The following is a 15,853-nucleotide window of genomic DNA, read 5'->3' as shown; positions in this document are numbered from 1 at the left end:
GTGAGATTTTATAATCCCAATGAGTAAACAGATACCATCTAAAGTATCTAAAGCCGAGTAAGTGGAGACAATTAAAATAAGTCATCATACCGTAATTTCATTACCTTTCAGTTCATTTCAACCAAATAAAATCAATCCATATAAATCGAGTAATCAACTTGGCTTATGAATTTCTTAAAACTTTAGCTCGTGCCAAAACTCATACTCGGTGATACCTTGCGCAGGGCATCCAACCAAGTCTGTCAAGGCTGTTAAAATTTTGTATACACTTAAAATATATTTTTAGTTTGAGAAAAATACAGTCGTTCCTTGGCGTTGGCTGAGTTCCCCTTCACGTGGTGGTTTGGCATGAAGTGAACCCTAAGCTTTACCCCAGGAGATACCCTACGTGCCTCTCCGTTCGAGGTAATAATATAATGGAGTTTACCGTGCCCCTCTAATAGGCTGGTCCACGGAACCCCCTCTGCAGTAAATAATTAATATATACTCCACCAATTCAATAAAATTCATTCTAGCATGGCATGACAATTTATCGCAATCTAGCCTCTCAAGGCTGAATACACAATACAAATAATTCTGACACCAAAATCAGTTTAGCCATTCATGCTCATATATTGTCATAAGCCATTCAATTTAAAACCATAAATTTACAACACAAGCAGGCAATCTCCAATTACTCTATTTTCAAAACCAATATTCGATTTTCCAGAAAATTTATAAAATCATTTTATAAAATCACAATTTCTCTTAAAACATAGCAATTTACCATTTAAACTCATTTTCTATAAAATCACACAATTGTATAAAACTACTCTAGATAATTAAGACGATAATAAGTTTACTCACAGTATTAGGAGTAGAAATACTCTTATCTTCAGCCCTCGGGTGCAGTCTCTTACCCGAAACAATTGACTCACCACCTATCCATAATCTATGACACAAAATTCAATAAATTGTGTCAATTTATCATAAATTATTTCAGGCTCTTATCCATGCGTATGCACTAGATAGGATTTGAAATGTTTAGACAATCGCTTAATTGCGATGTCCGACCTAACTCGCCTATACACGGTGTAAAGTCCTAAAATCCTCAATTCGACTCCAGTTCCATCCATTTCAATTTCAATTATCCAATTATATCCACAATATCTCAGTGACTGTGAATCTCGTCCAATTTATCAATCCGGACTATAAATTACGCTTTTACCCCAGTGGGTTAAAATTTCAATTTATTGCACCGAAAATTCCCATTTAATTTCGAACCTCATAATTCATCATTTTTTCACCCAATTCTCTTAAAATAAAGTCAACCTCATCCTCACATACCATTGGCTAGATTCGGCCTAGAGAAATTCATGGAGAAGATAAATATTTTTTCTTCTTGTTTTACTCATAAACATGCTAAACTAACACTAAATACTAACATAGCTCAAAATCAAATTTATCTAACAACTTTCTCTCTCTAAACCCATATGACCAGAATTGAAATCATCCTCAAATCACATGATTCAACCATGAAAAAAGATGAAAAATGCATGGGAAAGGTAAAGCACAAGACAAATTTAAGAAATGTTACCTTTTTTTCCTTGATTTTTGAATTTCCATTTATTTTCCCTTTAAATTTCTTGGCTAGGGTTTTATTTTCTCCTTTCTCTCTCTTGTTTCTTGCTTGGCCGAATGTTGAAGAAGAAGAATGGGTGGGCTGATTTTTTTATGCCTTTTTTATTGTTTAATGAAATAATATTATTTTATTCATATTTTAAATATTTTATTAATTCATTTTTTTTTCTAGCCATCCATTTGTCCTACTTTTTCCACCATGCATTCCCTTTGACTTATCCAAGTCTTAAGTGAAATTTCCAGATTTTTCCAAAGTTTTGGTGGAGCAAATTTTTCAAAATTACACTTTTGCCCCCGAACTTTTCAAAAATTACATTTTTGCCCCAAAAATTGAAAATTTGCCATAATGCATAATTTGCACTCCTCATACTCATTTCACACTCCAAATAATTAAATTTGATCAAAATCCTTTCAAAAATTAAATTTTCGATTCTGGGTGGTAAAATTACCATTTTACCTTTTTTCTCCAAATTATACCGAAATTAAAATTTTTCACTTCTAAACCTCAAATCTTACTCCAATAAGTCAAATGGGGCCAAAAATCTTTTCTAAAAATTTCCATTTTGTCCCCAGGTGGCAAATGACCATTTTGCCCCTAGATAGCGAAAATTCCAGTTTGACTCCAAATTGATCCTCGAACTCCGAATCACCATATTAACCCATTCTGGGACTTTAAAATTCTTAATTTCATTGTAAATTCTCTATTTGATCTAGTTCGAGGCTTAAATCAACTTTATTGTACCTCTAGGTACAATACCGACTTTTGTAAATTTTTCAAGACTCTCTTAGCATGTAAACATGCTATCCACCACATGTATGTCATCACAAATATTTCTGTAGAGTCGGGCTTGTCATCTTCTCCCCCACTTGGATCAACCATATGATCCTCCTTCTTGATTGACTTCGACATCCGGCTAAATATTAATATTTTAATATTATTTTATTAATAAAATATTATTTTATTCTAAAAATTTTATCTTGTCTCCTTGGTACCAAAAATACCTTATTATGCCTCACTTGACTTCCAAATCGCCTTTTATCTCACAAATTCTCCTCTGATAAAATTATTATTATTTTATTGTTATTTTCTCACTTACGGAATATTTTATCCTAAACTACTCCTTTCGTCTTTTATCACTTTTAAACATTTTAATTGACCTCAATTTGCATTCGATCAACTTTATTTATCACCATATCAAAGTATGGGGTATTTCAAAGGTATCCCCGAGAATGATTTTGGCAGGAGCCAAGCTTTTAAGATACTCATAAGCCAAGTTGAATATTTAAATGAAATGAATATTTATCTTATGACATATATATTGAGATGAAATATTTTAATTGTTTCTTTTTACTCGACTTTAGATCTTTTGAATGATGTTTGTTTACTCACTAGGATTATAAAATCTCATCACTCTCCTTTCCACCCATTTCAGGTTCAGATTAGGTTGTAGATAGCTGAGTTCATTGAGGACTACACTTGGATTTGCATTCTTTCAAATTGTAGGTTCACAGTTCTCTTTACTTTTGATTATTCGGGGGCCCACTAGTCATTGTAAATTAAATTAAATACTCTGATTTACTGTATTACAATATGTATGAATTTACTTTGCTTTTAGGCTACAAAAATTATCTACGTATAACTCTAAAAATATTGTTTAATAAGAAAATAGAATATTTTACTTAATATTTATTTTATTTTCTTATTATATCTAAATAATCATAATTTCGTTTTAAACGAATGTTTTAGACATCTAAATTTATTTTTGATTTTGAAATATGTGTTCTGCACTTATATACTACATTATTGGCTAGTTTCAAAATTTTTGAAAAAATAACCAAAATATCCCTATGAGATGAAAATTAATATTTTATTTGTTTTAAGTTGAAAACAGCTTAAAATCTTCTAGAACATGATTTTCGGCAACGATTACTCATGAGAGAAATGAGATACTGATATTAAGCCTTGTAGGGTCCCGGTTAACATTTCGAAAAATGAGTGTCTATCGGGATACCGCGACGGTTATCACGGGTTTGAAGAGAGTACCGGGTCGTGACATTAGAAATGTCATCACACACTATGCATATGTTGTTAAATAGTTTTACAAAAGATGGGCTTACGTTATAAATTTTATTTGTAAGAATTAACATTTCCTGTAATGAAGGAAAATTAATAAGAGATAACAATTTAAAAAAGTGAGAAAAAAGGTTGGTTAGTGAGTTGGGTAGATTTCCAACTTAAACCTAAATATTTATATATTTAAATAAATAATTCCAAGTTGGAGTGACACCAACTATGCAATTGGCATTATATATTACTATAGAATAGAAACAGAAGAAAACAAGTGCAAACCCATCGACAATAGTCCACATAAAAACAAAAATAATAATTACCATGAATAAAATTAACAAAAAAAAGAAAGGGCCAAGGCTAGAGATCTTCATAATCAGAAAAGAAACAAACCATAATAATGTCATAACAATATCAGAAAGCAAAAAAAATCACCAAATAATCATAGAAATCTAAATCACCAAACGAATGTCAAAATCTAAACTACAAAATGAAGGAAGAATAAACCAAACAACAAAACTACAATAATAAAACCCCAAATCTAAAGACTTGTTGAAACATCGGAAATTCTAAGAACCAAAGCGAACAAAAGAAAAGCAATCAAATGCAGAAACACAAAAAAAGAAAGAACTTAGATCAAAGGAAACTCAGAATGGTCAAAAGATGAGAAAGTCGAAAATATAGAATGGTTGGACGAAAGCAGGTCAAGAGTAGTTGGGGAAATGACAAAGCCGAATAATCTAGACGCGAAACCCATATCAAGTCGCACATGTTGATTAACTGTACAAAATCCAAAGGCTACCATCAATCCCAAAATCCAAAAGGTTAGCACTAAATCCCAAAAACCAAAACTCTCTGACATCGATCCATCAAAAAAATAAAAAAATTCATCATCTATTTTGCCTCTCCAAGCCAACTCAAAAAAAAAATCATAGTGGCCAAGAGCAGGAAGCGTAGTGAAGGTAAGAAAGAGAAGGCTATGTTTACACTCATAAAAGGACAGTGTCAACTATCTTGAGAACCAGACTTGCATTGAGGGGAGTAAGGAGACCTCACAATGTTGCTAATGTAGTCTTAGTTGGATTATGAGAGTGGCCAATGCAACCCCCTTTCTTTTATTTTTTTTTTTTCTGTTACACCTTGAACGATGCTGTTCAGGAATTGGTCACGTTTTAAACTTGTAAGGTAATTTCCTTTTAACGTCTTCTCATTACCTTTTTGCTTTATTATATTTAGTCTTTTCAGATTTTTCATCTCTCAATTTGACTTGCTAGCCATTTTTTTTTTTTGACTTGTAAAACTCTTTACTGATGTGCTTACAAGGCACCCTCTGGAAGCCCCATAGAGGCTTCTTTTTATATAAGGTTATGGATGGTAAATTTGATCTTTTAACACAAAACAAAAATAAAAATAAAAGTTGAAATTAAAAGGAATCCATGGAAGTATGTTAGAGGCAATTGGTACAAGATGCCCACTTTAACTTGGTAGCTAGGGCACAATTGCTCTTTTGCTGTGTGGCTCTTTTGCTCATTCAGTTTGCTAGCATTTTGATGTTTTGTGACATCTTGCAAAATAATTTAGCTTTGCTCAAATTATATAATTAGTCCATATATTTCGTAAAGTGGTGAATTTAGTCTTAGTAAAATAATTTGTAAAAATTAAGTCTTTCTATTTATTAAAAATTAATAATGTTAGTCCAATCAATAAAAATGTTAAATTCTTTTAGTATTATTAGTGCTTCATGGCGTTTTGATAATGTGGCATTAAATTTGATGATGTGTACTTTAAAAAAAAAAATCTAATGATGTGTCATTTTTTTTTATTTCACATTACTCTTTTCTCTGCTTTATATTATGGATTATAAAAATTCAATTCTTTTGAGTTTCTTAACACTCTTTTCTTAATTTTAAAAACCTTTCGTATTTTTTATCTATTATTTTTTTGATCTCGTCTAAAACTATTAGCTTTCCATTAACAACACAACACAAAAGTCTCAACCTTTAGATGTATTGCCTTTCTCGCCACCATCACAAATCTCAAGTTCTTTACCCTAACCAATGTAGTTAGGGCCCATGCCTTACTTTTTTTACACCGGCATGGAGGCCAATTGCTTCCATGCCAACTTTGTCTCCCTCCCTTCCCATGCTTTCCTCTGTTATGTTAAGATTTTATATTTTTATTATTTTTCAAAGGTAAACAAATAAGAGACTAGGGAAGGAGGGAAATGGTTAATTTTCTAAAAGATAGGATCAAATTTTGATGAGTATTTTCAATGTGGTGGTGGTGAGACAGTGATAGCAATGGTTGAGGCAGCAAATAAATTCAAGAAGATTAAAATTGCAAACAAATACTTATATAAATTTGGGCTTCTTTTTTGAATAAAAATGAATTTCAAGTATTTTTTATATTTATTTCTCAATTTTTTAAAGAAATTTTAAGTGAGATTGTGATTTTTTTTATATTGAAAGAGGAAATGATTAGGATGAAAGTGTGATCGATTTGATCTTTTTGTTTCAAGGTTCTAGTTAAATTTAGTTCTTTTACTTGATAGGACCATAAACAGGAAAATCCCAAATATTAAATTGTCAATATGAATAAAAAATTCAAATAAATTTTATAGTTAGATCATGTTTGGGTAGTTTAAGCTTTTTTTCCGTTTGGCAATAATAAATTTCATATGACAACCTCACATTGGACAATTCCACGTAAGCACTTTCAATATTTAGGTTAGTGCTTGGTCACCCATATTAGAACTATTATTAAATTAATTGTGAAATCCCACATAATCATTCCTATGTCATCAGATTCAATGTCACATTAAAAAGAAAATGCTAAGTCAACACAGCAAAACACCACATAAGCATATATAATAGAAAAATTTTAATACTAGTAATGATTGGATTGATGTTGTCAACGTTAGAAAGTATAAAGACTCAATTTTTACCAATTATTGTACAAAGACTAAACCCACCACTTTAATAGAGTATAGAAACTAATTGGCCAAAGTAACCCATAGGTCTTTGTACTATGATGTTTTCATCAATTTAGTCCCTTTACTCCAAAATTGGTCAATTTAGTTCTTGTACTTTGCGATTTTGAGCAATTAAGTCCCTCCTCCTAATGTTGTCCAAATTGATTGTTAATTGTGTTAATGTGACACTAACATGTTAGACTATGTTGATGTGATGATGACATGGCACTAGCATGTTGATGTGGTAACATGACGTGGCATGCTCAAATTTTTTTTTTTTAATTTTTTTCATGCCAATGTTTTGGTGCCATATCATAATGACTAAATTAAATAAAAAAGTAGAGTACAGGGATTAGATTGAACAAAATTGTAGAGTACAAGAACTAAGTTGAACAAAGATCTATCATAGAAGGATTGGATACTTTTACCAATTTTTGTTTAGCATTTCGTTTGTACAAATGTACTTTTACACATTAGAGTTTATACTTTAGTAATTAAAAACCATTAACTTTCCATTTGTACAAAAAAGTACAAACTAATTACACTAGTTTTTTTTAAAAAGTAATAAATATTTTAATTTCACTAGAAAATATTCTCATTTCATTAGAGTAATCCAAGTACATTCAATGAAAAAACCCCAAGTTAACAAAAAGACCTTGTGGTTGGACAATAGCCATTAGAATACCAAAGAACAGAATGTACATCATCCAATCCTTTCATGAGGCTTGTAAACTTCCGCTAGAACAAAAATCAAGTAAAAATATAGTCCATGTACAATTTTTTATTTTTTTTCTCATGGAATCACTAAGGCACTTCAAAAGTAAATGTATGGGAATTTTTTATATGAATAACTTAAGTCCAAAAACTCATTCAAACAAGTTCAAAGATCATTCAAGCAATTTTGATCATTTTTTTCATTTCAAAATTATAATCATTTTAAAGTTAATAAAGCTAACAAACAATACAATTAGTACCTCAAATTTCTTCCAAATTAGTTCTTTCACCTCATTAAGAACTTACCTCCAAATAGGCCATCGACCACTAAAGTGACTCTTATTAATTATTCTTATTATTGTTGAGGCCACTCCAATCTCCACAAAAAATATTGTAACATAATAAAATAATTAATTAAATATTATAAAATACAAATAATTAATATTTGTGATTGTTTGAGAGTTGTGAAATTATCTCTCTCCAAAAGGAGTCAAATGTATGCATCACTTTGGATTAGTTGGAGTTGGTACTTTAACACTAGGCCTCCTACAGTTAACCACGTTGCCAAATAAGAGGCACCACCACCTCTACTAGTGACAGAAAATCCACCAGCAATGGGAGTCAAAATAGCCGCAGATGGCACCTTAATTGGTAGGTTGACAGAAAAGGATACTTTTATAGTTAGTTGAGGTAATGGAGCCACCACCGCCTAAATGGATATCGTCATTGAAGACTATGGAACTGGATATTGGTTTACAAATCAGATGCAGTAGTCGACTAACCTCAAACTTTGGAATGCTTACCTTTAACCATAGCTGATGAATTGTAAAAACAAAAAATAATTCATATATATATATAAGCAATAACAATATCGTTTACATATTTTAAAGTATAGACAGAAAAATAATGCATAATCATCCCAACAATATATAATACCATATTTGCATTAGCTTGATCGCTTTAAAATTTAACAAAGGTAATTAAATCAATCATCATCAACAAATATAAATATCACAACATTATAACATACATTAAATTCATCATCTAATAAAATAGTTTTACTTATACATTATATTCGTAAAAACATCAATCATCTTCTAAAACAATACACTCATTTACTTCAATCTCATATTCATCATCATCACTTTCATTTTCATTATCTTATTCATCTTTCATTATCTCTTAGTCTTCTCTTTTAACTCTTTCTTCATCTTCTTCATCATTCATATCATTTTGTTCTTCCTCAACAAAAATATCAACGTCTTCATAATCACCATTAACAAGAATCGTATTATTGTCAAGTTCTTTTAAAAGAGAAACATATCTTGTGAGGAACACTTCATCTTCTTGATACACTTTTTCATTCAAATTGATCGTCGTGTTTCCATCTTTATCACTAGTACGAATGTCAAATCTATTTCTAACCTTTGCCTTGAATGTTGCCCACCAATCATGTCAATCTCTTTTGACTGATGGATAAGTACTATAGCAAACTTGATAAGCTTGTTCAGCTAAAATAAATTTATTAGTAATAATTAAGTTGTGTCTAATTTTGATTAGACTATGAACAGGATCAACTCTTAACACCTTTTTCGATGCAAACTAATAGCATTTGAACACAACAACCTATTGTTAAAACAAAAGTATTCCGACTCACGATATCGATCAACATCCCGTAAAAGTCTTGATCATAATCATTGTAGCAACTTCGTTTGATGCGGACTCCACTATTCATTATCATATGATATGCTACATTGTCCAATGTATGGAACTTGTATCCATTAACATAGTAACATTTGTAACACCTCATAGTATACTTAGGACTGTAATATCTTGACAATACAAGAATCAAGTTGATCTTTATGTTTGGCGACCTATGAAAGTATCATGCTAAAATTATTTAAATTGTTGATTAACAACATTCAAAATAGATTTCTTCAAAACCTTCACTTACATATTGTCTAACTAAGAAAATGTTGTGTCACGTACTTTCTCCAATTCCTCTTCAGATACGTTAAATGTATCACTTTTCACCATTTAAGTGAAGATCCTATCATTGGAGTAACAAGTTAGCTACAAATTTTATGCAATTTTTATATACAAATTAAAATATCACTTATTCAATGTATAGTAATTCTCCTCGCAATTCATTAATACATATAGTTCCACTATATAATACTCATCCTCTTCTGAGAATCGAGGCTTATCTTGTTGATGTAAAGGGATCGGCCAAGATAAGTGAAAATCGAAAGACAACCCATTGCTTCCACGTCTACACCCGGTTCAATCTTTCTGCATAATGGGTTTGAAATACTTTGATTAAAACTATGAAATTTCCTCAATTATATATGCTTCACATATGAATCCTTTAACAGATGCTTGATTTTTCACTTTCTTTTTAAGATAATGCTAAAATCTAAACATCAAAATGAAATTAATAATATACTAATGGAAATCATTTTTTTTCATTAAACGTTTTAAATTTTAAAGACCTTGAAGTACAATATCTCTCAAAAACATACGTCCATCGATAATGGAGAAGCCCACCAACCTTAGCCTCATATGGTAAGTGAATCAACAAATGTTCCATAAAGTCAAAAATCTCAAAGGAATATTTCGTTGCTAATTCAATCTACATATGTCTTCGTCAATAAAATTGGCACCCAATCAATTATCGATTAATCAAATTTTGTCGATATTTCGTCATTATTTTGTTGCTATTCCATCGTAATATACTGTGAATCAATTTATCGACTTTTGGTCAGCATTTTGTTGGTACTTACTAGGGGAATATATTCTATTACTAAAACTATTAATTCTCGTAGTGATAATCTAAATCTTCTTCTTTATCTAATTTCAAGTTCATTTGTGCATAAAGTTTCTTATTTTTTATATTGTTATTTTTCTATAAATATCTATTTCACTTTAATTTTCAAACAAAATTTAACTTAATTTAATTCATCCCTTGAATTGTTTATTCATTCTTTCAGCTAACTAATTATAAGAAACTTTAAATTATATAAGCTTTTTTAATTTCTTTATTTACACTCCATGCACATATGGCATATTTTTAAACCCTGAACTACATAATTATAAATGAACCCTGAGCTAACTAATTATAAGAAAGTTTAATTATATAAACTTTTTTAATTTAATTATTGACACTCCGTGTAAATATGGTATACTTTTAAACCTGCTTGTTAAAATTAATTATTATTTGTATAACAAAATAATTATAAACTTTTCATATTATTTTAGTTTCATATTAAATAATTTAAAATATGATACATCATTTAAAATTATCTTTCAATATGAATAAATTCACAATTTTAATAGTGATTTGTCAAATCAATAAAAAGTGAGAACTCATTTATGCTTAAGTAGCAACTTTTCTTTCATTCCATATCTTAATTTATTAACTTTGTAAATACGAATAACATATTTAGACTCCTTTTGAGTGATACTTTTATTATTTTTAATTTTTTTTAAAAAAATAGTGTCAAGCCCTACTCTATTATATACTTGTCATGTCATTTATGTACTTAATAGCATATCTACATACTGAGATGCCTCGGAGAATCGTTAAAAGTCGGTATCGTACCTAGTGGTACAATTAAGTCGATTAAAACCTCGAACTAGTTTGAATAGAGATTTTAGGATGTATTTGAGAGTTATTGAATCTTAGAATGTCTTAATATGGTGATTCGAAGTTCGAGAATTAATTTGGAGTCAAATTAAGAATTTTCATAACGTAGGGGCAAAATGGTCATTTTGCCATCTGAGGGCAAAATTGGAATGTTGGATGAAATTTTGGACCAAGTTTGATTAACTGGAGCATGATTTGAATTTGAGAAATGAAAAATTTTAATTTCGACATTTTTCCAAACATAAGAGCAAAACAATCATTTTACGTGTCCACGAGGACGTAATTGGAATTTTTAAAATTTTACACCACCATAACACTTGTTAAGCCCATGAATTTCACCTATTATTATTTTATACTTTGGATAATTAAGAGATAACATATGGTGGTGAGAAAATGCTTAATTGTTAAGTTTTAACCATGGACCAATTACATGGTGGCACATGTCAAGCTTTAATATTTTTATAATTTCCTTTATAAACTCAACATAAACTCTCCCATTTCACTCTTCATGGTTGGCCAAAGCAAAGAACAAAGAGAAAAGAATAGAAACAAACCCTAGAGAGGAAAATTCAAGAGAAATTTGTTGAATTTCAAAGAACAAAACAATCAAAGGTAAGATTTTTCAATTTTAGCTTAAGATCTACCTTTCCCATGCTTTCTTTTTCATTTTCTATGGATGAAACACAAGTTTCCATGAGGGAATACTTGCTGGCCAAACATAGGGAGAGAGGTTTTGATGGTGGATTTTGCTAGATTTCATGATATCTTAGTGTTTTTAGTTATTTGATGATGTTTGGCATGAAAAACAAGCAAGAAAATCACGTGCCCTTCAACAACCCTCTTTGGCCGAATTTTATAGATGACATGTTGATGATGGATTTTGTTGTATTTCATGTTATTTAGCTCGTAATTGATGATTTATGGTATCGAATATCGAAAACGGCTATCGAAAAGTAAAGTTCCTTTAGTAAACGACTTGAACAATAATGAGAAAATCATAGTAAATGGACTTGGATTTGATTCTTAATGATATAGATGGATTTATTGGACTGTGTTAACACTTATTAGCACGTTAGTCCGGAATCGGAATGAATTTCGGTTATGATGAATTAAGTCATAATCAAGCTCATTGAGGTACTTTAGTGTATTTGGAATATTGGAAGTATAATGAATATATTTGAAGTTGAATCGGATGCTTTGGTTAATTCAACAGTGTATAGTTCGAGTTAGGTCGAATACAAATTTAGTCCGATCATAATTGAACCCACGTAGAACACCGTCTTTAAGTGATTATTCGAACAATTCTCATTCAATTTCATGCATTCATATAGAGCTTGAAATAGTTTTATAACAGTTTGGCACAAATATATTGAATTACGTGTCGTGTATTATGTATAGGTGGTGAGCCCTCTGATAAGGGTAAAGATATCGTACCAATAGGAGTACTCTAAACTCCCGCTATTGTGAGTAATCAAATGTTCACCTAAACTATCTAAAGTAGTTTATACTCGTTTTCTATGATTTTAAAGAATAATGAACTTAAATTGTAAACTATTATCTTTTATAATTGAAGTGTTGGCTAAACGAAATGAGATTTATAACTTGTTTTGAAATTGAATACTGGTTTTGGAAATTGAGTAAGTGGAGACTATATACTCATGTTTGATATATGGTTTGAATTGATAGCTTATGACAATGTGATGGCATGAATGGCTGGTTTTGTGTTTGTGTGGAATATATGAACTGTTTTGTTTTACCTTGATAGGCTGGGTAATATCACATTAGCCATGTCATGCTGCCGAAATGTTTATTGATTTGGTGGGGTAATTGATTAGCTTATTGCAATGGGCGGGTTTCCGTGGACCAGCCTATTAGAGGGGCACGGTAAACCCTGTTATATTTTACCTTAGTACGAGAGGCGCGGAGGGTATCTCCTAAGGTAAGTTTAGAGTTCACTTCACGCCGAACCATCACGTAAGGATGCAACTCAACCAACGCCAAGGAATGGCTATATTTTAAAAGTAAAAACATGTTTTATGGGTATATGTTGTTTTAACATCCTTAACAGACTCAGTTGGATGCCCGGGACAAGGTGTCACCGAGTATGAGTTTTGGCACAAGTCAAGTTTTTAAGAGAATCATAAGCCTTGTTGATTATTTCGATGAAATGTAATTGTTTTATATGAATTGAAATGAGTTTTAAATGTTATGAATCATATTATGATGGGATGATTTAACTATCTCCATTTACTCGGCTTTAGATGTTGTAGATGAACTTTGCTTACTCACTGGGTTTATAAAAATTCACCCCTTCTTTTTACCCATTTCAGGCTCAGGACAGTCTGTAGACAGCCGATTTTGTCGAGGGTTGCTTTTGGATTTGCATCCTTAGAAATCGAAGGTCTACAGTCTTGTATATTTTCGGTTATATTGGGGCCCACATGTCATTGTAGAATATTTTTGTATTCTTGGTTTAGTGTGCTGTTATATATATGAATTTATTCTACTCTTACGCTACAAATATTATTTATGCAGGATTCTATAAATATTGTTTTATAAGAAAATGGAATATTTTATTTAATATTATTATTTAGTTTGATTAGCTATAATTTCATTTTAAATGGATGATTTAGATTACAAAAATTATTTTTAGATAAGAAATGTATATTTTTCGATCGTATGCTGTATATTCACCAGGTTTCAAAATTTTCGAATAAAAATGACCAAAATACCTCTGTGTGGCAGAAATTACTTTTTGTTTGTTTTTTATTTAAAAATAGTTTATATTCCCTTAAAACATGATATTTAGTAACTGTTACTCATAGGGGAGACGTAAAATTGATGCAAGAGCCTTGCAAGGTTTCGGTTGATATTTCGGGAAATGAATGTCTATCGAGACATCGCGACTGTTGTCACGGGCTCGAAGGGAGTACCGGGTTGTGACAAATAGAATGCAAAAAGTAAACATTAAAAAATAAATGAAAAATAAAAGAGAGATAGCCAAAAGTTAAAAAAAAATTCAACCACATGAGTGTTAATAATTTCTCAAAAGCCTAATAGCTAGTTTTACCTTCTTCTTTTGCTCCAAATAATAACAAAAGTTGGAATATTATCTTGTATTTTATTACAAGATGATGTTATTAAGTTGTGAGAACATATAACAAATGTAGGTGTCAAAGAAAATTGAAAATGCAGTACAAAGCATAATATATATATATATATATATATATATATAAGGAGTCATTTGTCATTGACAATAAAAGTTTGATTTTTGTGAGAATCACTCTAAGGGTAAAATTTTGAATCCATCAAGCAAATGTGGGAAGGATGTATACTCGTTCAGCAAAAAAAAGTAGGCTTAAATAAATTTAGGAGATATCCTTAATCGTATTACAGTATTTATTTAATTTACATAAAATAATTGTGTTAGCTTTATTGCCTTTAAAGTGATTATAGTTTCGAAATGAAAAAAACCATGATCAAAATTGCTTGAATGAGTTTTAAACTTAAGTTCTTCGTGTTAAAAACTCTCATGCATTTGACTTTGAATTGCTTAAGTGTTTTCATATGAAAAAGAGTTCAAAACAAAGTATTTCTCAAAAATAAGCATAGAGATTGATCCCTAACTGTAGACACTAAATTAAAAATATAATGAACAAAAAATGATGAAAAAAAAGCGAGAGAGGTACGACTGGCAGGGTGCGGACGCACCCTGCCAGGCACCTCTCTCACCTGCCAGACGCGAAAAATTCGCGTCTGGCAGGTTAGTGGAACTTGCCCCTGGGTGCCTAGGGACAAGGCAATGGGGCGTGCCCCCTCCAGAACCCGAGAATCGAGTATAAAAGAGAGGGGGCACTGTAGCATTTCGGGAAGAGGAGGAACCTGAAACAAAAAATTTTCCAGCAGTCACACCCAGAAAAATTCCACAATGAGCACTGAAAAATCAATCAAAAAAAAGGAGAGAAATAGGAATGGATGATGGAGGGTGGGGGTTTTGATTTTGGAGGAGAAGATCCAGATTTTTTAGGAGAGAAGGAGGGAGAGGCGGAGCCGTGATCTGCTGCCGGCGCAAGAGGAAGGAGAGCTGGGCAGAGGAATAGAGAAGGAGGGAGAGGCGGAGCCGCGATCTGCTGCCGGCGCAAGAGGAAGAAGAGCTGAGTAGAGGAATAGAGAAGGAGAGAGGCGGAGTCGCGGTACCAACCGACGGAAAAGGAAGAGAGCCAGGTTTGGGTATTTGACGAAAAGAAAGAAAACTAAGTAAAAAAAAAGAGAGAGCTTGTCTCCTCAGGGCCGAACGACGCCATTTGGTGTCCCATGGAAGGTTGCGCAAAGCTGAACAGTGTGTCTAGCAACAGCCGTGGTCAGCTTAGTTGTGTTGAGGCTCATTCGACTTAATCAGGTAAGGAAAATTTAATTTCATTGCATAATGGGTTTGTGATTATTTAATTGTTTGGGTATTATGGTTTGATTCGTTTGAGTTCAACTCACAGTATTTAATCTAAGCTTCATAACTTGATGCTAAAAGGTTGATTCGGAAATATTTTTTTTACAAAGTCTTAAAAAGGAAATTTTCTAGAGAATGTCTTTAAGATTAAGATTAAATTACTTTATCACAATGCTCTAAAAATTTTAGATATGATGTGCGAGTTTAAAGAGATAATCTAGTTAGAGGATTATAAATATGTATAAATAAGAATATAAATAGAGGCATGAGAAATATTTATGCACGCTAAAATATATACATATACATACGTATATATATATACATATAAATATGTAGTGAATAAAAATAATATTATATCAAGTATGAAAATAATTATAATAGGGTAGGTAA

The sequence above is a fragment of the Theobroma cacao genome, unplaced genomic scaffold, assembly GCF_000208745.1.
Source record: "Theobroma cacao cultivar B97-61/B2 unplaced genomic scaffold, Criollo_cocoa_genome_V2, whole genome shotgun sequence".
Classification (NCBI taxonomy): domain Eukaryota; kingdom Viridiplantae; phylum Streptophyta; class Magnoliopsida; order Malvales; family Malvaceae; genus Theobroma; species Theobroma cacao.
The sequence above is the reverse complement of the archived record's forward strand: the minus strand, read 5'-3'. Positions refer to the sequence as shown.